The 24,671-nt window shown below is 41.0% G+C and overlaps 1 long non-coding RNA gene across 1 annotated transcript; it reads right to left on the bottom strand.

Annotated features, from left to right (window-relative positions):
* Positions 1-21,534: 21,534 nt before the first annotated feature.
* On the bottom strand, positions 21,535-23,414 carry LOC128412392 (uncharacterized). The gene is made up of 3 exons (XR_008330082.1): positions 23,308-23,414; positions 22,350-22,449; positions 21,535-21,937 (listed from the first exon to the last, which is right to left on the bottom strand). It is a non-coding gene; the product is annotated as an uncharacterized LOC128412392 (long non-coding RNA).
* Between the last annotated feature and the right edge of the window lie 1,257 nt (positions 23,415-24,671).

Raw genomic sequence — 24,671 nt, 5'->3', positions numbered from 1 at the left:
AATATTACTTATGGCTTCAACAAAAACATGTGCTTGGCTTTAACACATCCTCTTGAACAGCAGATATTCCAAACCCCAAAATTTTCTAGCAACATCTTTTTTGTACTGCAGATGACTTCTTTTAAAAGCAAAGACATTCTTGTTGTATTTTTAAAATGGCCTGCTTCAGTTCAAAAATTCCAGAGTAGTTTAAAGCAAGATTCCTTCAGTATATTGTGATTCCTACTGTTCTACAGCATCTTGTAAAAGTTCTCTTTGACCATCAAAAAACTGTTTCTGAAAGCGAGTATTTTCTCTTAAATCACATTTGAAAATGTTAACATCTCATGTCTCACCTGAAATAAGCAACCTGCCCTTTAATTCATCCCCTGCTGAGGATCCAAGTAGCACCACGGAAATCTCTGTGTGTTGTCGCAATAGCTCCACATTCATAACCCACCTAAGGAGTTGTTTGGCATCAAGAGGCGATGACTCTAGTCCCATCAAATTCTCCAATGAGCAGCAGACTTTGGGAGAACTGTAATGAAAGAAGAATTTAGAAACAATGCAACGTTACTTCCCATTATACAAAACAATATCCACTAAGAACAGCAAAGCAGCAGGAACATTTGGAACTCGGGTGAGGAGCCTCAACACCCATGCTTGCCACTGCAGGAGCCTTTAAGAACTTACTAGAATTAGAGAGAGAAGGAGAAAGACAGGAGAAACATCAACAGCTGCAGGGCAGTCTCCAACAGCCAGGAGAGTAGAGGGGCAAGGAGAAGCTTTGGTCCTGAAGTTTCCTACATGGTGCTTGCTCCACCACCCGCTATACTTTTTACTTTTGTTCGGGAGGGTTGCCTGCTTGTGTGTTTGTGTGTGTTTTATTTGCTTTGGACATGTGTAGAGGTGTTTTGTGTTTTCCTCTGAGAGATGAGTATTTTGCACTGTTCATGACAGTGTCTTAGACTTCCAAATACTCCCTGGGCCCCAAAAGGTTGGGAACCTTTGCTGTAGGTGGAATCTACACACACATATATTATAAAAAGCACTGTGGAAATGCTTTCTTAGAAAACATTTTGAAAAACACATTGAATTTGGCATAGCTCACTGTCACCATCTAGTGTCACATTTGTATATTGCACCATACAACACATTTGAAACGTTTTATTTGCAGCTGTATAGCTGAGTCCTGTTGCTTTTGTCCACAGAGTTTTCTTGGCAGGGATACTGAAGTGGCTTGCCTGTTCCTGCTCCAGGTGGATCACAATTAGTGAAAATTCTCCACTATGACCTGTCTGTCTTGGGTGGCCCTGCACAGCATAGCTCATAGCTTCTCTGAGTTATTCAAGCCCCTTCACCATGGCAAGGCAGTGATCTATGAAGGAGCTCGAAGCTACTAACATGAGTCTGACCCAACTGCGGGAGGCAGTGGAAGACAGGAGTGTCTGGCGTGCTCAGGTCCATGGGGTCACAAAGAGTCGGACATGACTAAACAACTAAACAGCAACAAGCTGAGTCCTATAGCTTACTCACGCAGTGGTGGACTTTGGGCTTTAAAATTTCAGCAGTGCCTGTGCGATGCCCTCACCTCTCGCCTTCAGTTGTTTGTCACTGTTGCAGCACCTCCTGCTGCGCCCTCTTGTCTCAGCGCCCAGTGCGGGTGAATCGGTTGTGCTCCCCTGAATCTGCCTCTGGCTCATGTGCTGTATTACTGCTGTGGTGTGGAATGAAGGTGAGGGGGCTACTCTGTCTTCATCTGGAGAAAAGGGAGAAGAAAAATACACTTGTTACTCTATTGGTAGAAGTAGCGGGAGTCATCTTTATATATATATATAAATTTTTATTAGTTTTTTAACATATCATTTTCAACAGTAATTAAACATACTTTTACATCTTATTCAATTTTTTTGACTTCCATCAGTCCTGTCTGAAAATTTTCCAATCTAATCTCTTAGTATGCATTTTTTATTTTCCCTATTACATTTCAAACTCATAACCAATATCTCTATCTTTTTCTTCTTTGTAACACTTCGTATATTTCTCCTTACAAAACTTGAGTTCCTACTAGCATAATTTGTTGGTTACAGTTGCTCTTCAAATAATTCATATACTTCTTCCAATCTTCTGTAAATCTCTGGTCCCGCAGGTTTCAAATCCTTCTTGTCATTTTGTCCAATTCTGCATAGTCCATTAATTTCATCTGCCATTCTTCTTTTGTCAGAATTTCTTCTTGCTTCCATTTCTGGGCTAACAACACTCTTGCCGCAGTTGTTGTAAATAAGAACAGTTTGGTAGTGGGAGTCATCTTGATTAAGATTAGGCTCGGCACCATCTTGGAGGGTGTGTGGCCTGGCTGATTATAAGGCCCTACTCAAGTGTGTTTTAGTTTTGGAAACTTCCAAACTCTATATGTATGGCCCCTCCAGGGCCGTCTTAAGCATATCTGGGGCTGTGGTGCAAAGCTCCCTCCGGCGCCCCCCCCCAATTTCCCAGAGTTTTTTAGGGAGGACGGCGCTGCCAGTGTGGCTAGAGGAAGCGGGCAGCAGCTGGAGAGCGGCTCCTCTGGCAGGGAAGAGGCAGAGTCTGGACACAGCGCCTCCCAGATCAGCTGGACACTTCGTGCTGCGGTGGCCACAGCAGACGGAGGCTCCAGGTGCGGCGCTGCTTCGGCGTGGCATAGCAGAGGTGGGCAAAGGCAGCGAGCTGATGCCAGGAGGTGCCACATCCAGCCTCCACCTCTTCCCTCGCGCCCTCTAGAACTTGGCTCCCTGGCTCCCTGCGCCACTAGCCTCTATGGGTAAGACACCCCTGGGCCCCTTTGCTATAGTTAACTAAAATTATCCTGTTCTAACACTTCTCACAATGGCCTGGTTTGCATGTAACAAGCCAAACTATATCTAAGCACGAATGCTCTCCTCCCCTAGTCAATGCTGCTGTTGAGCTACTGCCTGGAGCTAAACCATGGCTTGGCTTAGTGCTATATCCAAGCCCTAGCTCATAGTTTGACTTATTCCAGACAAGCTACAAGCTGTAGCCAAGGTTTGTTCTTGGCTTACCACTATGTGGTTTGCCTGGGGGAGACATACAGTGAGCCCAGCTTCTGCTCCAGATAGCGTGGTAGCAGCAGGATTGGTGGGAGAAACAAAGCAGTCATGGTTTTTTACTGTATCAGCATAGTGACACATTCATACTTGGTCATGGTTTGGTTTAGTTGCAGGTGAACAGTGCCTGGACAGGTGGGCTATTTCCTAAATTTTGGGGGAACTGGCTGATTATCTTATTGTATTAATATCTTACTGCACTGAATTATTTTTGTCATGTCTGCCTCTGGCTTATATATTTTAACAGTTGATAAATAATACCACAATGTTGTGTTTTAATGAATGGCACTGCCTATTTTGTAATGAATGTTAAATGGTTGAATGTTAATATTATTGAAATAAACTGTCTTCTTGGATTGCTGTATTATATTTGGAAGGGAATTGATCCTAACGTTACATCAGATCCAAACCGCATTCAGCAGCAAAGCCTAAGCCTGTCAGAGAGAAAACAAGCTTTGGAAATAGTCTTTGACGCTGGGTGGTCAGGTCCCGTGACCAAGCTGAAAGAGCTTAGGATCCAGCCAAGGTCTTACCTCTCTGGTCCTGCCGTGGTCCTGCAATGCCCCTTTTTGGAGAAGATCACTGGCCCCAGATCAACCAGCTTCAGATGAGCAGGTTACTCTTGCATACTGCCAGCTGAGCTGGGGTTGGGGACTTATTTGTGCCTGGGCACAACTAAGCCAAGAATCAGCTGGCTGAGCCAGAGCTTCACTGCATCATCCTAGTGCCTCTTGTTATAGTATTGCCCTTTACGAGGTACTATAATATAATTATCTGAATATCGGAAAGCTGTTTGTTTAAAACCTGGGGGAGGCGTTGGGGTATAAATGGCAATTTTGATGTGTGTAGCTGGATTATTTTCATAGACAAATATGTTTCTTGATTATGTGTTGCTTTTGGATTCATGAAGCATTTTTTCCCCTTGAGAAATACTAGTGGGAATTAAAGCTGCCATTGTCTGTGCAGCTGGTAGCGTAACTGCCTCGCTCTCTCCTTAACTTGTTGAGCTGTAATTAGTCCCTGTAAACAGAAACTTGTTCCCTGCACCCCCCCATTACAGCCTTCACTGATGTTTGAGCCATGAGACTTTCACTGAATGCTGCCATCTGATCGACAAAGACATTTATCCGAAGTCTTTGAGAAGATGAAGGTTTACATAATGAGTAAATGGCATGGAAACTCTCCAGCACAATAAACAACTCAGGTTTCCTTGAGCTTTATTGTTTTCTGTAGCCTTGAAAGAGGGATCAGCAATTCTATTTCAGAGCATCAGGCAAAAAGAATTGATGGACGGGGTTGGGGGGGCGGAGAGATGTATCCCTGTCACTCGCAAATCACTCACACATTTAAGACCATGGAGAAACTCATATGTGAAGGAGCCAGAAAGGCACATATCAGAATAAAAGGGAATGTGTGAAAGTACTAAAAAAAATGCATCAGTTTGAATGAGCTATAGGATTCTACTACCGGGGTACAATAAAAAGGGTCCTGATTAGGTCAAGAGAATAATGAAGCTGAGTAAAAAACGTAGTTTCGATGAACATGGAGTAATACAAAACTTTTTATTTCAAAGGCATTTATGTAAGGTTGAAAATAAAGTATAGGTAAACAAAATCCAGAATTGTACACGAAAGGTGTCAATAGTGAAATATATCATTTGGATGAGGCACTTAAACCAACTTTTCAGGTACTGAAAAGAAGCACAATGAATATGCAAGGGAGCGTCAGGCTCCCCCATGACTGATTTGCATTTTAAAATGTGTCAAGAGCTTTCCGACATACAGTGGAATGTGCAAATGCTCCCTGTACACACTCTAATGAATGCATATAGGTTGGCACTAGAGCTCTGTGTGAAATTATGCACCTTATTTGTTTACAGAGAAACTGAGGGCACCAATTTACTGAATTTCTTCAGAGGGAGGATAAATGATCCAACAGTTTCTTGAGATGGGGCTCACCATTGGCTGTGGCCATAGCTTCTTTCTTTCTGCTGACATTTCCCCCCTGATTTTGTTGCTACATCAAGTGACAGCAGCAGCAGCAACTGTGTTGACAACCTGCCACCATTTTGCCCTAGTCTTAGCATCATTCAGGAACATTGGCTGGGGGATGGCAGCTGCCACAAAACACGAGTAGAATATTCCGAGAAAACTCTACAAACGGACCTTTTACTAGGTGAGAAAAAAAGGGAGGGGGGATCTCAGAAATTTCCTCATGCAAAAATGTCTTCTGAGAAATTTGGTTGAACTCTAGTTGGAACAGATGACAATATGTGCCTTAATCACATGCACTGCGATTGGGGAACAGAAGGATCTGTGCATATTTTGCCCCTCTTTACCAATCTGCTTCCACAGCCACATATGTAGGCTTGCTTGTGTAATCCCTTCAAGGTATATCAGTATATCCAATATTAATATTCCTGCATTGCAGGTGGGGATGAAAATCTGACTTGCCTAAGCCCATCTAGGGAGCTCATGGAGGAGGCCACACCTGAACTCAAAACCTCTCGGTTCACAACTCAGTTTTTAGCCACTGTTTTGCACCCTCCCCCTTTAAAAAAAAAATCTGTTAAATGTTCTAGCTAGTGTGGGGCAGGGACTGTTCTATTTCTAGAGTCTGTATAAATCCAAGAAATTAAACTGGAAAAGAAGGAGGCCAGTGACAGGTCAGCATATTGTCAGATAGGTAGACATACTTAATAGGATCTTGGGAACTAAGTCAATGTCATGGTTGTTGGTTTATTTTAAAGTCAGATAATACTATTTTTAACACACTGAAGGCCAAACATATATTAGGACTACAGGAGAGATTTGAGCTTGATAGACCATTGGAGCTGCATACAATTTGCCACTGCTGACATTGGAAACTTATTTCAGTACCAATGTTTGTTTAATTTCTATTATCAGCATTCCCACGAGGAACCAGCTATTTCACAGGCCTCACCCACACAATAACTAAGATCAGCAAGTGTGGGGAAAGGGTGAGGTAGGGCAATTGGATTTCGGCAGACACTCTCAAGGACATATGAAAGGGCAATGACTGTACAGTGCTTCCACGAAGTAATCAATACCAAGAAGCCAGGTGCTACTCTATCATCCCTTGAATGAATGTAGATGTGCAGGAGTCCCATGTCTGGAACAGTCCTTAAACAAATAGAAACACTAGAGTCTAATACATAGGAACACTTCCCTTTACAGAATCAGATCATTTCTCCAGTGGACGTGAACTGTAATATGTCATACTGACAAGACTGTTTCAAAATATATGGACATGTTCCTGCTTTTTGTACTACTAAGGGACTAGAGCCTTGACAGTATCTCATTTAGGCTAATATTCAGAGTTAAAGAATAGCATTCTTCAGTGCTTTTTTCTGGGGGGTATGCAGGGGTACACATACCCCTAAACATTTTGGAAATCTAAGTTTGACCTCATTGAGGGGAAGTATTTCAATATGAGTAGGAAAATGAGAGTACCCCTAAACATATTTTTTTAGAAAAAACCCCAAAACACTGGCATTCTACTTGCAAGTCAAAAACTTTCCTCCTGCAAGTAGTTCTACTTGCCTGGCATACTCTTCCTAGTACACTAAATATGCAAGTTATAGACTATGTGGGGAAAATATTAGGCCTGGACCTTTAGAAACATGGGAACAAACACAAAGTCAGCGACAACCAGGCTTTCCAAGGTGCATGTGAAAGGGACCTTCCATTTCTTGCAGGCCACGGTTGCTACTTCTGATTAGGCTGGGTCATGGTAACCTTTGAAATGAGCCAATACTACAGTAGTAGATGGAGCAGATAATTCCCACATGACAGTGCCATCTCCCCAGTGGCTGGTATCAACGTCACCTGAAGTCCTCACACCACCCCATCCCATTTCAACTGTTGTTGCTTTGGGATGTCTACTTTGTCATTAAGGCTGACATTTGGTGGTTAAGAGTGTGCTTTTCTTTGAGAGCGAAATTTTTATGCACATCATATTTTATCAAAGCTCTTTTTTTTGATAGTTGTATATTCTTGTAGAATAAATGAGACTCTGCAGAAGTCCCAGGAAGTGCTTATTTCGTTCTCTATGGGCATCTACAATAGCTGCCTCTCAGCATTCACATTCTTAGTGCCTTTTCTGACCTAACAGCATCCTTCCCATGTCACTTGGCAATGTAGGGGAGCCAAGGTCATACAGGAGATACAAGACAGCAAAAGAGTTTGTATGCAAGCTGTGCAACTGTAAGAGGACAAATGGCTTTCAGCAGAGACTACAGCTTAAAACTGGAAGGCTCCTGAACCCTCTCATGTTGATTAAAATAGATTCTTTGAGAGCCAACTGTGTTTGAGAACTCCATGCAGCACTATCTCCTTTGGTGTCCATTGGATAAATAAGAGCAATTGGGGCATATGATTTTTGCTTACTGAGATACATTGAAAGCAGATTTAACATCCCTTAGCACCTATGAATTGTAAAAGTCTGCTTCAAGAGTAGTGTGCAGATGAAACTTGTGTAACAAAAGCTGGTATTAAATGGATATGGAATCAAATCAGTTCAAAGGCACACAAAAAACACTGAAAAGACTGCAAGAAAATGATTAAAGAAACTAAATCCCATCTGTAGAACTATGCAAATACAAAATCACTTTCAGCACTCATCGGGTTTTCTGACAAGCATTTAAAAATAATACAATATTTAAACCTGGAGGGGATTCTTTCTGTAGGTAAATTTGTAATTAATCTTTCTTTTTTAAAAAAATCTTATTTATAGAATGTAAATCATAATTCAAATACAAGCTTGTACTGCACTGGCAAATCATGGTTGCTTGGATATGCCCAGTTATTTGGCTCCTGTTAATTTTGAATGTTATATATCTTTGAAAAATGTTGCTTGCAATGAAATCTCTTTGCTTCCAAGCCTCACATTTTTCTTAAGTAGCAAACAGCCTCTGATTGAGATGTCAATTATTGCATCAAAATCCAGCCTGGAACTAAGCCCAACCCTAGGAACCAAAGGTTAGAACTATTCTATCTCCACTTTCTATTTTATATCTCCTCTCTAGCAGTGCACCTAGACTATGCCAAAGCCTACATACATGATCCTTCAGTACATACATTGTGTTTCTGTAGATCAGCTAGCTATAACTGAGTCACATGGTGCTTCTGTAGACCAATTGCACTTATGTTAAACAGCAAGCGTACTTGCAATTTGCAGACACCACATAAAAATTCTCATTCTCTACTTTTCCTTACATAAGCCATGTGTTGCCTTGTCAAAAGCTCCTGGTACTTCTCAGCCGATTACAGCTGAAAAAGCAGACCATAATGACAATGAATGTCAGTTTGAATAATAAAAAGCACATGGCATCTTCCAACTTGCTCTAATGCATTTTCAGTCAATTATCCTATGCTACTCATTCATGGTTACACTCACATCAAAGAGTTTTTCCTCAGTAAATATTTCAAGATCCAGCTCTAAATCGATAGGTCAGCTCTTTATAAATCAATACTCTTATTGGTTGCAAGAGGAATCGCCCTGCCCTTAATACAAAGACGCTATCAGCCATTAATCACAGAATTGTCTGTCTGGAAGTCATTCAGAGGTCATCCAATCTAACCTGCTGGAGTCAGCAGTATCATTCATACATTTGCAGAAGATATTTGTGAGCGGCAAGCAGACTGCAGAACAGAAAAGGCACACCATAGCGGAGATAAAAGCAACACCAAGGTTTAATAAATTGTACCACGCTGAGTTAAAGAGCTGGCGTGCAATGCATGGCTTAGGGAAGACTAAGGTGCAAAAGTAGACCTGCCAAGCTTATATGGGATGATCAGCTGGACCTGGAGCATTCAGGCAAGTGTGACGGTTGGGTCATTTACAACAGAGCACAATCAAAGGCTCAGTTGCTTAGGTGACCCAAGCTGTTGTCCAATGCACACTTATTTGGGAATAAGTCCCAATGTACTTAGTAAACTTTACTTTTAATTGCACATGCAGAAGATTGGGCTGACTATTCCATCTTGCCTGGCCTTTAATATAAATATTCTTCTAAGTCATCACATTCTTCATTCCCTCCCACTCCGCAGTATATGTGTGTGTGCAATTTAATAAATAATTTTATTAATATAACTAACTTATTGAAAAGATACATTCTGCGACATTTTAGCAAAGCTTTAGCTTGTTCCCAAGTACAGCTAATTTGATGTTTCTAAAGACATGTAATTTCATTTCTGTTGGCACTGGATCTTAGGGTGTGGGGAAGAAACTACTACTTACTGTGTTCTGTAAATACTGTATGAGGTGAAAAACGATTTGCTTCACAGAAAGAGCTTTTATAAAGATAAGATACAATAAAATTGCTCAAAATGGGAAAGATTAAAAATGTGAATCAACATTGTTGGTGTCAAAAACAAAAGCACCAGTACTCAGTTATTTCTATTAATAAACACTTAAACTTCTCTTCCATTTGATTGTATTATTTAACTCAGGATAAGAAGACTTCAATGTAAGGCTTGATAGTACTTGAATCTTTGGAATTTGTAATAAGCTCTCAGCTCTCTCACACCCACTTTTTCAGAAGATCTGTGTGTGTGTGGAAACCAAATTCATACTTCACTGAAGACATCTGGTCAGAGCTGTTTGAACTTGGGATGAGGGAGAAATTAGTTTCAATTCACATTTAATATGCTTACATATAATGAATTATGCTGAAGTCTCTGAGGATTGGATGCATTATATCAAGGGTCAGCAAACTTTTTCGCAGGGGGTCCGTCCACTGTCCCTCAAACCTTGTGGGGCGCTAGATTATATTTTGAAAAGAAAAAAAAGAATGAATTCCTATGCCCCACAAATAACCCAGAGATGCATTTTAAATAAAAGCACACATTCTACTCATGTAAAAACACGCTGATTCCTGGGCCGTCCATGAGCCGGATTAAGAAGGCGATTGGGCCGGATCTGGCCCCCGGGCCTTAGTTTGCCTACCCATACATTATATGGTGGCCTGGGAGAAACCCAAACTGGTTTGCATGTATAATCTTACCAAGGTGTCATTTGAGTCTGTTTGTGAGCAATAGTGAAAATAGTGCACAAAAATGCATTATAGTAGCGTTAATTGTGTGTGTGTTATTTTTGGGGGGATATATATTATGCGGAATTCCATACAAACATGTTTTGCAGCAAAAATCTGTGCAAAGATGCTGATAGATTTCCATGAGAACTTTGTTTTAAAAAGCAAAGCAATCTGACGTGGAAATGTGGAGAAGTGAATTTAAGCGTGGAAAAACAATACACAGAGAGAAACCAAAGTGCCAAGGCCAATGCACGGCCACTTTAGAGAGCCTAACTTAAGGGTTGCTATATGTCTGGAATTTCCTGGACATATCCAGAGTGCCGCAGTTGGCAGCATTGTCTGGGTTTAAAATGGGGGGGGGGATGTCTGGGGAAATCTGGATGTATGGCAACCCATGCCAGCAGTGCCATTTTTGCCGATTTCCCATAAAAATAGCTCAAAAATGGTGTGTGTTTTTGTGATTTTGCCAATTAAGCTCAACAACTTTGCCAGAAAAAGCTCCACAGCTTTTCTGTCTGGATTTTCACTGTTTGAAATACGGCAACCCTAGTTGGATCTGCCCCCTGAGAGGTCCTTGCTTCCAAGCCTGCTTGCCATTGGCTAATTTGCAGGCAGGCTTGGATCCGAGACACCAGCCAGTGAGGTGAGCTTCTAGATGTCCCTTGCCAGCAGGACAGTCCCAGGCACCAGGCCTCCCACCAGATGAGGGTGCCAGGAGGCTTTGCTGCCCTGCAACACCACTGCATCTGAAGGGTCAGCAGACTTACATTGCTATAACTATACTTGTATTTTGTTTGAATCCTTCGTAGTGACTTCCACAGCTGGGTTGCTTAAACATGTTTGAATTCATTGTCTTGTTGTTATTGACCTTGAGTAAGGGAACCTCCTAATTTCCCCAACAAACTCATTAGTTCCACTGCCAATGTGCTGGGCACACCCACTCTGCCCCCGATCTTCCTATGTTGAGTGGACAGGGCTGAAGGCACCTTCGAAGTATATTCAGCTAAAAGCTCCCCATGATCAGGAGGCATCTAAGGATGTTCAGCTGAATGTGCTTAGAAGCTCCCTTCAGACCTTCCTGCTCAATGCAAGACAGTTGGGTGCAGAGTGGTCGCACCCAGTGTGTGCCCCCTGCCTAAGCGTCACCTGAAGCAAGCTAGTGTCTTTTCATCCCACTAGTGATTTCACTGAGGAATATTCAATACTCTTCCAAGACCTAAACACAGCTTAAAAAATTATTCCCTGAACTCACCCCATTTTTATATTATATCACCTGCAGATCCCTGGTGTGAGTTAAATACAGACCGTGTCGGCTCAACAAATTTATCTATCACAGTCATCAGTATTAAGATTTCAGCCCACCTCATCCCATGTTATCTCTTTCAGGAGGCTATACTGGTTTAATCCAAATTATTCCTCTTACTATTTACGGATCACATTATAAGTCTTTCTCCCTTCTTTCTATCCACAATTGGATCAATATTCTTGCACATCAAGAAAAATACCAAACGGTATGTTGAGAAACTGGAGAGAGGAAATGCAATTTATTCTGAGTTCATTTTCACAAATTTTGGCATGTTGGGCAAAGCTTCTTCTAATGTGCTAGAGATTTCCATGTAGTTGAGAAAGAAAATACTGGGTAAAATTGTTTTCAAAAAAGTGGGGAAAGAATAATCCATTGGGGTTCAGCCAGCTAATATCGCTGATACTGTTGCCTAGCCTTTGGGTAGGATAATTCATTAAAGCTGTCTGGGAAATACTGTGCTCATAATAATATAAAATATTAGATTATAAAAAACAGTTCTCGGGCTGTTTTTTTTTTATTAGCTTTCCCCAGTGGACATCTGATTAGTATGGAGATTAATTGGGACCCAATTAATTAGGAAAATACCCTCATCCAAAACTCCACAGGTTCTTCTCTGCACACATGGGACTCTTGTGTGAGTTGGCTTCTGTTAGCATCCTTCATGCAAGGAAAAAAATGAATGTAAGCTGCCCATCATTGAAGAGAAGGTGGTAAAGCCCAGTGTGTGTGGAATGCACATTGGTGCTCTTCTACACAGGGTGTAAAGGGATCTAGGAGCTAGTGTTTTGGTTGGTATTCATTTTAGTAATGATAATGAGAGATGCTGCACATTTCTGTTTCTGGTGTAAATAGTTGGTAGTTGTTAATACATACCCTGAATAATATGCAAGTTTGAGTATATTATTATTAGATACACAGGGGTAGAGAAATAGTTACTGAATGCTTAAGCTGGTGCTCAGTTGATACCCAGTTGCAGATAACATGCATAGAAAATGCAGCAATGATTTTTATCTCTATTGTACATCGTCCTCTCCTCTTTGTTTTTTTGGATATATCAGATATAAAATCGCATAAGCTGTCATCTGCTTAATACTGGTAAATATTAATAACATTACACGTCATCTATTAAACACTGCTATAATATTCAAATACTATTATATGTCAGCTATAAAACCCAGAGCATCTCCAGTTAAATTCTAAATTCTAATGTATGCCAGCTGTCGGATATAACACACTCTTCCAGGTCATCCATCAAATCATAGCAACTACTAAATATTAAGGATGGGCAAATCCATCTATGTCCTGTATTTGTCACATCTACATTTGTACACTCATCGGAAGCCTATTCTGTCTTGCTTCTGCATTGACCTGTGGAACTTTTTTGCACAGAAATACCATTTAAAATTAAAATATTTAAATATAGTTTTCTACATGTATTTTGTTTCAATAGTTGTCATTTAAATCTCCTTTGATGCTATTTCGAACTGAGAACTTGAATATTTGGAAAGTACGAAAGCCAGTGAACAACCAGCAAAACAATCCAAACTATAGGAAGCCAAAATAATTGACAAGTTACTCCAAAATAATTCATAAGTTACTCCAGTGTAACTTATGTCTGTTCCAAACTCTGTGCCAGATTAAGTCTGGAAGAGGGAAAGTAAGCCATTAAAATAGTTTACTAGGGTAACTTATGCTGGGTTGCTAGGTCACATGATTGAAAAGAATTGAGTTTGCACTAGGGGTGAGCTCTCTCTGCTCTGTGCTGCCCCCAGAATGGCCCTCTTTCAGCCCCAGCCTTAGCTGAGCCCTAACTGAGCCAGGATGGAAGACTTATGTCAGCATATCCTGGCTGAGCCAGGAGGAGGCGCTTCATACAGATCAGCTGGAGTCCACCAGTTCCAAACTTGGCTCATGCTGGCAGATCTTGGGTTTGGATTGCTCTCTGTATTCTGCTCTCCACATTAAACTGGAATTAGAAAGTTTCCATGATGGCTCAGCATGCCTTGTTAATGGATAGTAGTTTTGCTCACAGAGTCCACTGGCTATTGTCAGAATCCAGTGGCAAGCTTTTGTTGATACACATGTGAGGAAGGGATAAGTCCTCTCTGTTAGACTACCTTCAGCACATCCTTTCTCTCCTGGAAATCAGGACACAGGAGTACTCCATCAGCAGTAAACAGCTGAGTATAGGAAGGCTCAGTAACCCAGGCTTGACTCCATGGGACTTCACTGGAGTTTTTTCTTCCCCAGGTGGGCTTGTAGCTTCTTGCTAATCCTGCACTCTTCCTTCTGAGTCTGACAGTATATAAGGCAAGGATTCTTGTTGCCCTTTCTCCCTGTTCCTCAGGTGAGATATCATAGTTGCATCACTGGAGGCACTCCTGTTGCCCAAAGGCTTGCTGACTCGTCTCCCAGGGTGAGCCTCACCTTCCAGGACCCAGGTATTTCTCACTGTCAGCTAGTGACCTGCTTTTCCTTCTGTCCTCCTCGCTTCTTCTGGGCCTCCTTTTAAGCTGCATCCAAGCTGCTGTCTCCTCCTGTCTCCCTACGGATCAGGGATGGGGAAAGTTTTACAATCTGAGGGTGGAGCAATGGCTATGACTTGTACCTACACTCCAGCCATGCAGAAGCCAGAGGTTTACATACACAGGCTCCATCTTCTGTACTGCTAAGCAAGATGCTATTTTAGGGCACTTTACAGCCAATCCAGGCATGGGGGGGGGGTTCATGGATGAAGGAAAGTCCCAAGGGCCAGAGGGCCACATCTGGCACCTGCAATTAAAGTTGCCCACCCTTGCTATAGAGCATGCTATCCTGGCTCTGCTCCCCACCTTTGTTAGTGCCTGATCTTGTGAAAACTGTGCTAAGAGGTTGGGCCATCTCAGTAGCAGGAATCTGCCCACAATGGCAGGGATGATTCCAGACTCAGGACTGCAATACCTCAAGGATCGCCTCCTTCCATATGAACCTACCTGGACCCTGAGATCATCTTCTGAGGCCCTTCATCATATGCTTCCTCCTTGAGAGGTAAGGAGGGTGGCAACACGAGAACGGGCCTTCTCTGCAGTGGCCCCGCATCTGTGGAATGCTCTCCCCAGGGAAGTTTGCCTGGCGCCTTCATTATACACCTTTAGACACCAGGCAAAAATGATCCTTTTTAACCAGGCCTTTGGTTGATTTGATTGGCATCCTATACCCTTTCAAAATGTGGTGGGGGGGGGGGTTTGGAGGGGTGTTATTGGCATATTGTTACTTTTATTTTGATTATGTATTTTGCATTTTGATTTTGTTTTGTGAACTGCCCTGAGACAATATATATATATAGGGCAATATATAAATTCAATAAATAAGTAAGTAAATTAATAACAGTAAGAATACACACACACACACAGAGAGAGAGAGAGAGAGAGAGAGCCATGTCCCATCCTACAGCTCTATTATATTCAAACTTAGTTGCACAACAGTGCTACCTGGTTAGCATAAAAATCCTTAGTTCTCCTCCTTGAGTTTTTCTAACCTTCTCAACAAGGTTGCCCCCTATATAACAGCTAATGACAATGTTCCTTTTCCGCTTAGCTGAAGCCTCTGCCCCGGTTTTTTGATTTTCCAAACTGTACTCCAGGGAAATCCTCTCCGAGCTGTCCTGGATGAGAAAAGTCTTCATCGCTATTGAGAACCATTTTTCACACTTGCCAGTCAGCTCTTGCAAAGATACACATCCCTGCATTATATGTCACATAGATTCTGTGCACTATAAACAACTGCATCGTATTTCTACCAGACTATGATAAATGATGGTAGGATTCTGTGGTCCAACTTATATGGGGACAATGTCAAAATAGCCGAGGGAGTTCAGAACTGTTATGGCTAAATCCTACAACTTCCCACATTAGAAAAGAAGTGCTTTAGGGCGGGACATACCAATTACTGTGGCAGCACAATATCACAAACCATGATGGCATGTCTCTGTTGCAAGGGTATTAGGCCAGTTGCTTTCAAACTGTGAGGGCACCCAAGGCTTGGAAGCTTACTAGATCAGTAATAGCAAGCAAGCTTTCCTGAAATACAACTTGTTCACTACCAAACTCGTTTTGAAGACGACAGTGGAAGACAGGTTTGTGTTGTATCTTTTCTAAGCACAGTTAAACTGTGAGATTTGTTACCACAGATGTGATTATGGTTTCCACAGTCTAACTTATCCAAAGTGCTCACAACCCCAGAATGATAGTCAAACAAACCTGGAAGAGAATCTGCAGGCCTCAAACATGGTAGATGAAGCCTTACTGGATCAGCAGCTGCAAGGGGTTAGAAAACAAAACAAAACAGAAGGCCATCTATAAAGGACCCAGTAAAGATGCCAGATACACTGACTGCAGGGAATAAAAGCAAAAATGTACCTTGCCATCCTCACACTGGGGCATGAGCTGAGTGAGGGAATATCAGAATTTAACCACTGGAAGAGTTTCCGTATATGGACAGGTTGAGGCAGGAGTGTGTTACCTATGGTCTTCCAAATGTTGCTAGACTTCAACAGTTATCACTGACTATTGGCCATACTGGCTGGAGCTGAAGGAAGCAAGGATGAGTTGAACATTGATATCTGTCTCATTATAGGTCTGTTCCCTTCTGTTTTGTACTGATTTTAAAGAAAAATACACAAAGGCTCACATTTAAATTGTATGCATAAAATAGACTTTAAAAGTTAAATATGTACAGTGGTACCTCAGGTTACATACGCTTCAAGTTACAGACCCCGCTAACCCAGAAATAGTACCTCGGGTTAAGAACTTTGCTTCAGGATGAGAACAGAAATCATGCTCCGGCAGTGCGGCAGCAGCAGTGGGAGGGCCCATTAGCTAAAGTGGTGCTTCAGGTTAAGAACAGTTTCAGGTTAAGAACGGACCTCCGGAATGAATTAAGTATTTAACCTGAGGTACCACTGTACTTTTCAATGCTTTCCAATACATTCATCCATAAAATAAGCATTTTATATTTATCTTGTACTTAAAATATACATGTATATTCTGGTTTCTCTTCAGATCACATAAATCATTTGCCATTTACATAGAATATGTTTTATGTGCACTTTCCACACACCAAATCTGTATCAGGAAATCCAAAAGACGCATATAATCTAACCGAGAGTTGCTTTCTGATCCCCAAGCATGCACAGAAGCATAGGGTTGCTCCACTGAAAAAAAAGTAGAGCAAAATAATTCCTCCTTCATCCCTATATGGAAGCTGAAGTTCAATAATATTTGGAGGTTGTCAATAAATTGGCACCTACCAGCACATGTGGCGGGATTGTCCGGATGTATTAAGTTTGGGGGTCAAAGGCTTGTTCTGGCTAGAATGGAAGTTGTAGGAAAACTGTTTTTTCTCCTTTCCCCTGCCATAGGATTTCTTTGTTAATTTCATCTCCATTCACCACAGTTGGATGGTCAATTATTTCCATCAACTCTTGAGCTGATCATTGACCGTAATAGTAAAATTTAATTTGATTTTATTTGAATTACATTACCTCCAGGGCTGACATAGTTTTGTGACCAGTTTTCAGGAGCATATCAGGGAAACAGGAAGGCTTTGAATCCTGTGGATCCAATGATTTCTCTAAATTTCTCGGTCATGGCCCTTTTAATAGCTCACTTGACATTGAAGCACTGATGATGAAACTTTCCACCAGAGGAGGACTCAGGTGGCAAGCCTCCTTCTCCGACTGTAGGTCTCCATCTCTGACTATAGAGAGGGAGTTCCATGTTATTCTATGGACCCTGAGCAGCTCATCCCAGGAATTTAGGATTGTTCCCCTAAAGATTGTGATGGAACATGTTACTGACAGAGGGATAGAGAGAGTTCAGTTTGGTGGGCATAAATTATGCAGGCCTGCCCTAAATTCACTGCTTTGAAGGGGAGTACCTCTGAAATCAAGGGAATTTATATTTGCACATGGTGTTTTTCAGATTGCGATATAAGATAGTACATTTTACTATTGAAAGAAGTGAGACATATGTCAACTGATTTAAAGATAGATGATTATGTAACTTAAAGTCAAGGCTAGAGTTATTTTGAGGTGAATCCAGATGATTCTTCCTGTGCTACTTTAGTCGGACAATATTTTGATGGTTTTTTAATATTAAGCATTGTTGTTGTTTAGTCGTTTAGTCGTGTCCGACTCTTCATGACCCCATGGACCAGAGCACGCCAGGCACTCCTGTCTTCCACTGCCTCCCGTAGTTTTGTCAAACTCATGTTAGTAGTTTCTGTAACACTGTCCAACCATCTTGTCCTCTGTTGTCCCCTTCTCCTTGTGCACTCAATCTTTCCCAACATCAAGTTCTTTTCCAGGGAGTCTTCTCTTCTCATGAGGTGGCCAAAGTATTGGAGCCTCAGCTTCAGGATCTGTCCTTCCAGTGAGCACCCAGGGCTGATTTCCTTCAGAATGGATAGGTTTGAACTTCTTGCAGTCCATGGGACTCTCAAGAGTCTTCTCCAGCGCCATAATTCAAAAGCATCAATTCTTCTGCGCTCAGCCTTCTTTATGGTCCAGCTCTCACTTCCACACATCACTACTGGGAAAGCCATGCCTTTAACTATACGGACCTTTAACTATATGGATATTAAGCATACATACTTATTTACAGAACATACAACACATAACAAAATATCCGACTCCTTAATTCTGTAGCATTATTTAATATATAAGTAATAGAAGCATTGCTTGTATTTTGATGGAAGTTTTCAAAGGCCAATGGAATCCCTGTTAAGTTGCAAGAAAACTTATCATTATTCTCTCTGCAGCAGTTGATGTAACATAATGCTCGATTACTGTCGCAGTTCATTTCTGGAGGATTCATATGGATGTAAGCAGGAAATTACTTAAAAGGAAATTACCCATTACCTGCAACTATTTTATTACTCTGCTCCACTACTATTACATGGATGACAAAAACTTAGGAGACAGAAAGAATGTCTTCACCCTTCACTTGCTATCAAGGTTTGAAACTGCCTACATTTTTAGCCCAAAGCAGAGGCATTGCTAATTTTAACAGGCACATTTCATTCTCATTATATTGCATAGCATTACTGCTGGTGGCAATATCCACTGAATAGCAAAGAACAAAGCCCAGCTATGCTAAGGGGGACAAAGGGTAGGTCTTAGTGCTGGGGATATGAAAATGAATACAAGATAAATTTGTAGTGCTGATATTTTTAAAAACAATAATCTCTGTACAGAAATGTTAGAGGAGAATGACAAAAGATGGAGTCAGTTCAAGGATATTATATACTTCACCATAATGACAAAGACTGTCACTCATCAAAACAATGCAAAAAGTCATATAATTTGAGTTATACAGCAATTTAGTGGACATAGGTGCTTAGAAATGAGGTAATTTTAATCTGTTTTAGTATTTTAACTTTTGTATGATTTTTCTTTGTAAACCACTTTGAGGTGTGTGTGTTTGTTTGTTTTTACAATAAGCAGTATATAATTTTTATGAACTAACTAACTAAATGTGCCTGAGAACTACACTCATGCCAATGGACAATAAGAGAAGTACAATCCTATCTTGAAATTTCACTTTAGCAAGGCTTTGTTGAGAACCTCTGACTCAGGAAGAAGATTCTGGTTGATAGCCATGAGTTGTTTGGAGTACCAGCTATTCCAGTGCCCCACAAAAAAGATATTCTGGTTTCAGTCAAAATTTGTCAAATATTTCTCCTATAAAGTAAATTTCACAGCCTAAATAATTGCAAAAACACTCTAGAAATTATTGAAGCTGTTTCCCTCTCCCTCAAAATTCTTCTCATGTTTTCGTGTGACCTGGATTTCAGTTTAGGTGAAATAGCAATTCCAGAGAAAATACGGAAAGTCCCATTTCTAAGAGGAATGTCGATACAGGGAAATGAGCCAAACAGCCGTGGACTGGAATAGACCATTATAAATTGGAACAGTTTCATACCTTCAGCTTATCTAACTGTGGCAGACGGTTTTGATAGAATGCCTAAACTAACCGTCAGCCAAACAGGGGATGGTCAATCATGGAGGAGGGTTAAGGTCATTCCTGCTGGCCCTAAACCTAAACACACACTGATCCAGCCATAGCTGTCAACTTTTCCCTTTTCTTGCCAGGAATCCTATTCGGAATAAGGAAATTTCCCATTAAAAAAGGGAAATGTTGACAGCTATGGATCCAGCTCTCTTGAATGGTTCTGTGTACAGGGAGTTCAGGAATATAGGATCTCCATGCAGGGACTTCTGCATTTTGCAGGGTTCCAGATAAAGCACAAAGAAGATGCTACATGCAAATCATTTGCACTAACATAGGATCTGGGTAGTATAACACAGATCAAGATCACAGGCATGGCAAACAGCGGGGATCCTATTCCTTTCCACATATAAACTGCCATGTTTTGCTCAACTGAATAGCCCAGTCTGTATTCTGGGATCTCATATCCATAACCTAGGAAATCAAAATAAATATTTGATCCTTTAGATGTCTGACTTAAACTCTTCACTACTTCACTCCTTGTTCCTATAGACTTCATAAGGAGCATAACTGGCTTCAGAGAGTGCAGAATCTAGCACTCTGTGTGCCGTTTTTAAACAAAATGCTGGTTCTTTGTGTTATGTGCTTTCAAACAGTCTTCCAATTCAGCAGCAGAAGCAACGTTTTATTTCTGCTAGAGAAACATGCAGCCAAAACAAATGGGGGATTATCCATAAGTATATTACACTTCAGGAGAGAGTGGGGATTAGCAAAGTTGTGATAGTTTGTTACAAAGGAATCACAGAATGAATAATTGACTGGAATGTGATGCCATACAAAGAGCAGAACTGAGGCTAACAGACTCACCTCAAACCTCGCCTCTGTCATGATCTCACTTCACTATATGGTTTTACCCCATAAGAGCCGACTCAGTCACTTCAGTCTACAAAACTTGCATTTCTCTAAGTGCATTTTTGAGGAATCTTCCCTTTAATGTGGCACCACGTATACTCCTGAATGCCCGTCACTCTTTTAGACACCTGCTGGACTCCAATTTTCATCAGCCCAGCCAGCATGGCCAATAATCAGGGATGTTTATAGAACTATAGAGTTAGAAGGGACCCTGAGGATCATCTAGTCCAACCTCCTGCAATTCAGGAATATGCAACGACCCCATACAGGGATTGAACCTGCAACCTTGGCATCATTAGCACCACACTCTAGCCAGCTGAGCCATCTTCCCATCCAACCAAACCTCACCTATTCCTGATTTAAAGCTTTAACAGGACAAAACAAGCACTCTAAATAACAATAGTGATTGGGTTGCATTTTTAGGATTCTTGTATGGGTCAATGAGATTTATTTCTGCATTATATTTATATTCCATTTTTTCTTCCCCGGAGCTCAGGTTGGCATACAGATGTTGCTGCCTCCCCATTTTCTGCTCACAGTTTTGTTAGTCTAAGAGTCCATCAGTGCCCCCAAATCAAATAATAAGCTTCCTAGCTGAATGGCGACTTGAACCCTATTCAAACTACTGTAAGTCACTGGCTCTTTGACCTCATTCTCTGAGCTCTTTGAAGCCTGATCATTATACTAATACATTTGCCCTGCCACTACAACTTCAGAAGCGTTAAAGATGAATAATTTTTTGTTATAAATCCTTGGTGAACTTTCTATGTTAATTAAAGAAAGAAACATTTATTTACATCTTACAATTGGAGGCATACGGAGGGTGTCAATGTGTGTGACAAGTTCTATTTCTAAGAGTCTACAATAGAGTGACAGATCACTATCAGAGGAACAGGAGGTAAGAAGGGATCTAAAACTATCACATGCTTTAGGAACAGTTCCCGAGTAATTACAAACATTAGCTATAATCCTGAACACTCTCGAACGAGGAAAACCCCAGTGAATATGAAGCCTATAGGCCAATTGGCGCAAATGTTCTCAAAAGTGCTTGCTTCTCAGTTCACTTCCAACTGTTCTTCTTCCATCTGTTAGTACCTTTAATTAATTATGTTATCCAATGGCATCTGTGTGTGCATGTGTGTGCGTTAAATGACATTGAAACAACCCTCCAAAACCCAGTATTTGTCTTTTCTGACACAAAGCCTGCTGCTTTCATTTCATTTTCTGCACTGAGAACATTTATTTTAATCCACGGTTTTCTCTTCTCTGTACCTCTTTGTCTACACATAGGAGGGAGGAACATTATAAAGGAGCCTCACTTTCATATCTCCTTGAACGAGTTAACTACATTTTTTTTTTAGCTGTCTCATTTTGAACACTTAACTGTCATAGGGCAGAGCATGGACCATTTCATACATTTTAAAATAATACATTGTCTCGTTGGCGATAGCACTGTCATTTGTTTTCATTTTGCTGAGATGTCGTTTTCTCAGATTGAAATATATATTAAAGGAGAAAAGTCCAACTTTCTGGGAAATACAACCAAAGATTAGGGTTTGATTTTCATTATTATTTGATGTTGAGGATCCAACTAAGGAACAAAAACAGCAAAGTGTAAAATATGGGCATGATGCAGTCAAAGTTAAATACTTATAAGACAAAAGGGGCATCTTTAATTCATTAATGATTTCAAACGAAGAAAGCATATCTCTTTCTACTTCTTATTGAAATCAGTGGATTCAAAATAGAACATGGCTATATCATGCCCAAGTCAAAATAAGTGGTAAGTATTGATTTGCACAAATTCATAGAAACAGAATGTTACAGTAGGTAAAAATACACATGACTGATTTTGGTAGAACAAATTCCATCTCCACCCAGCAAATGTGTTCCAGAGATAATGGCGAGTCATTTTGACTGAGCAGAAGTCTACTTGCATGAGGCTGCCCACATATATAAAGATTATTATTCATATTATTCCTATATGGGCATATCATACTTACAGAACAGTAATATTCCAGAGATGTGAACAGAAGGTTTTAAATATAGTCTGCTTATGCTGACGCAAATTATTTCTTTGTCCCCAGTTTCCAGAGAATGTATCTGTTGTAATTAATCCAATCAGAAGCCACATATTAACAAAAAGCTCAATTTCATTTTTTAAAATGATATCATTAACTACATACACGTACACGCACACACAAAATAGACCACAAGTGGCAGCTAGAAACTGAAAATTTTAAATGAATACTTTCTCCATAACCATCTCTTTTACGTCAAATAAGAAGAGAAAAGCATGTTTGAGGGAGATAGTGTTATGGAAAGGGCTTCACACGGAACTGCCTGATTCCCCTAAAGCTTATTCATCAAACTAGATTTGGCATAATGTGTTCTGGTGATTTTCACAATGTTTTAATGTGCAGTGTTCCTTAAAATTACTGCTATGATAAAGCAGGCACATTTGCTCATTTGAAAGAAGCAGCAAATAAGAATAATGGAAAAAAATCTAATGTAGATCGACAACAAGGACATTTGGTGGGCAACTGGGAACAGTCGCAACACCATGTGTGGAGAGCTATCAGCGATACCCTCTGTTTAGTAATGAACAATCTCTCTGGCCAGACTGAGACATTTCTCTTGAAGAGGAAAACCTACATGCTAGAGAGACCTCCGGCCTCCTTAACGCCTACAATCATCTCAGCTACGTTACCCACATGATGGTGTCACTCCACACGTGGGCAGCAAAGTTATGCCACTAATGATGCCCTCTACGCCTCATGGTTCTTGGCCTCCAACATTCATACAGTGAATGTAGCACAATCTGGAACCCTTATTGTTCAAGGTTTCAGAATGTGGGGCAACCTCTGCAGTTTGCTGGTGACGGTTGTTTCTGCATTTCTTATAGCGTTGGCATTGTATACTACACAAATATCTGTGTAGTGTACACAAATATGTGTGTACCTTATTTGCAGTCTCTTCTGCTCACTAAACAATTGTCTTTCTCACAGAATGGGGAAGGATGTGGGGCTGCTTGCTCTCAGAATGGTTTTCTTATCCCAAGTGTTGCCTGTGACAAAACAATAACATGGCTCTCTCTGTGTGTGTCCATAATCGGCAGAGGAGGGAGGAAAAGTTTCTGGGTGGTATATAACTTGAATAGCTGCAGCTGACAAGCTTTTTAGCATAGCTGCCAAGGAGACGCTATTGGCAAGAGAGAAATTCCTATTATATTCCCCTAATGTCACCATTAAATTCTTGTGTGAAAAATTTACTTGGAAAGTGCTATTACCTCAGTACAGACAGCACTCACTGTTGCAATTACTGCTTGCTGTGTTTTGGAGAATATTCCTCTCCATTGGGCTTTCTTTTATATTTTCTAAATAAGTTTGGAGCTAAATTCTAGTGCAAGTAGGAATCCTCAATGAAAATGTTCTTATTTAATATGCAGCATGGTTACTCAATTTATAGGCCCAGAATAAGAGGTTGTTGGGACGCGGGTGGCACTGTGGGTTAAACCACAAAGCCAAGGGCTTGACAATCAGAAGGTCTGAGCCCTTTGCTCGGTCCTTCTCCTGCCAACCTAGCAGTTCGAAAGCATGTCAAAGTGCAAGTAGATAAATACATCTAGCGGGAAGGTAAACGGCGTTTCCGTGTGCTGCTCTGGTTCACCAGAAGTGGCTTAGTCATGCTGGCCACATGACCCAGAAGCTGTACGCCAGCTCCCTTGGCCAATAAAGCGAGATGAGCGCCACAACTCCAGAGTCATCCGTGACTGGACCTAATGGTCAGCGGTCCTTTTACCCTTTAAGAGGTTGTTGGTTGATGAGCAGGGTAACTCAAAGCTGGATAGGAAAAGCACAAGAATAAGCAATAATAACTGGAGACAATATTTAAGGGACCGATTCAATGCACAAGAACCTGACATAAAGCAAGTTGGAGTAAGTTAAGCCAGTGTAAAGTTACAGGAAAAACTGGGCATTTAGCTGGATCTGGTGTAGACAATCTTACTTGGTTACAAGTGATCATCAAAGAAGAAAGAATAAGATTTATAGCAGTGCGACATTCTCTGTTTACATACAGAAGCTGAATCCATTCCTCCACAATGAAAACACCCACCCAGATTCCAAAACCTTTGTTGTGAGTCCTGCACTTGGTTTACACACTCATTCTGAGCTTTGTTTAATTGTCAAGATGCAAATCCTATAACTGTTTCGCAGCTGCTTCCATGGCAGTTGCCACCTTTATAGTTCTCTCTCAGGTCAACTCCCCATCAGCCAATAATTGCTTTTGGGTTTTTTAAATCAACAGCTCCTCCACACACAAAT

This window comes from Podarcis raffonei, chromosome 4 (assembly GCF_027172205.1).
Source record: "Podarcis raffonei isolate rPodRaf1 chromosome 4, rPodRaf1.pri, whole genome shotgun sequence".
Classification (NCBI taxonomy): domain Eukaryota; kingdom Metazoa; phylum Chordata; class Lepidosauria; order Squamata; family Lacertidae; genus Podarcis; species Podarcis raffonei.
Note: the sequence above shows the minus strand (reverse complement) of the source record. Positions and strands in the feature narration are given on the sequence as shown.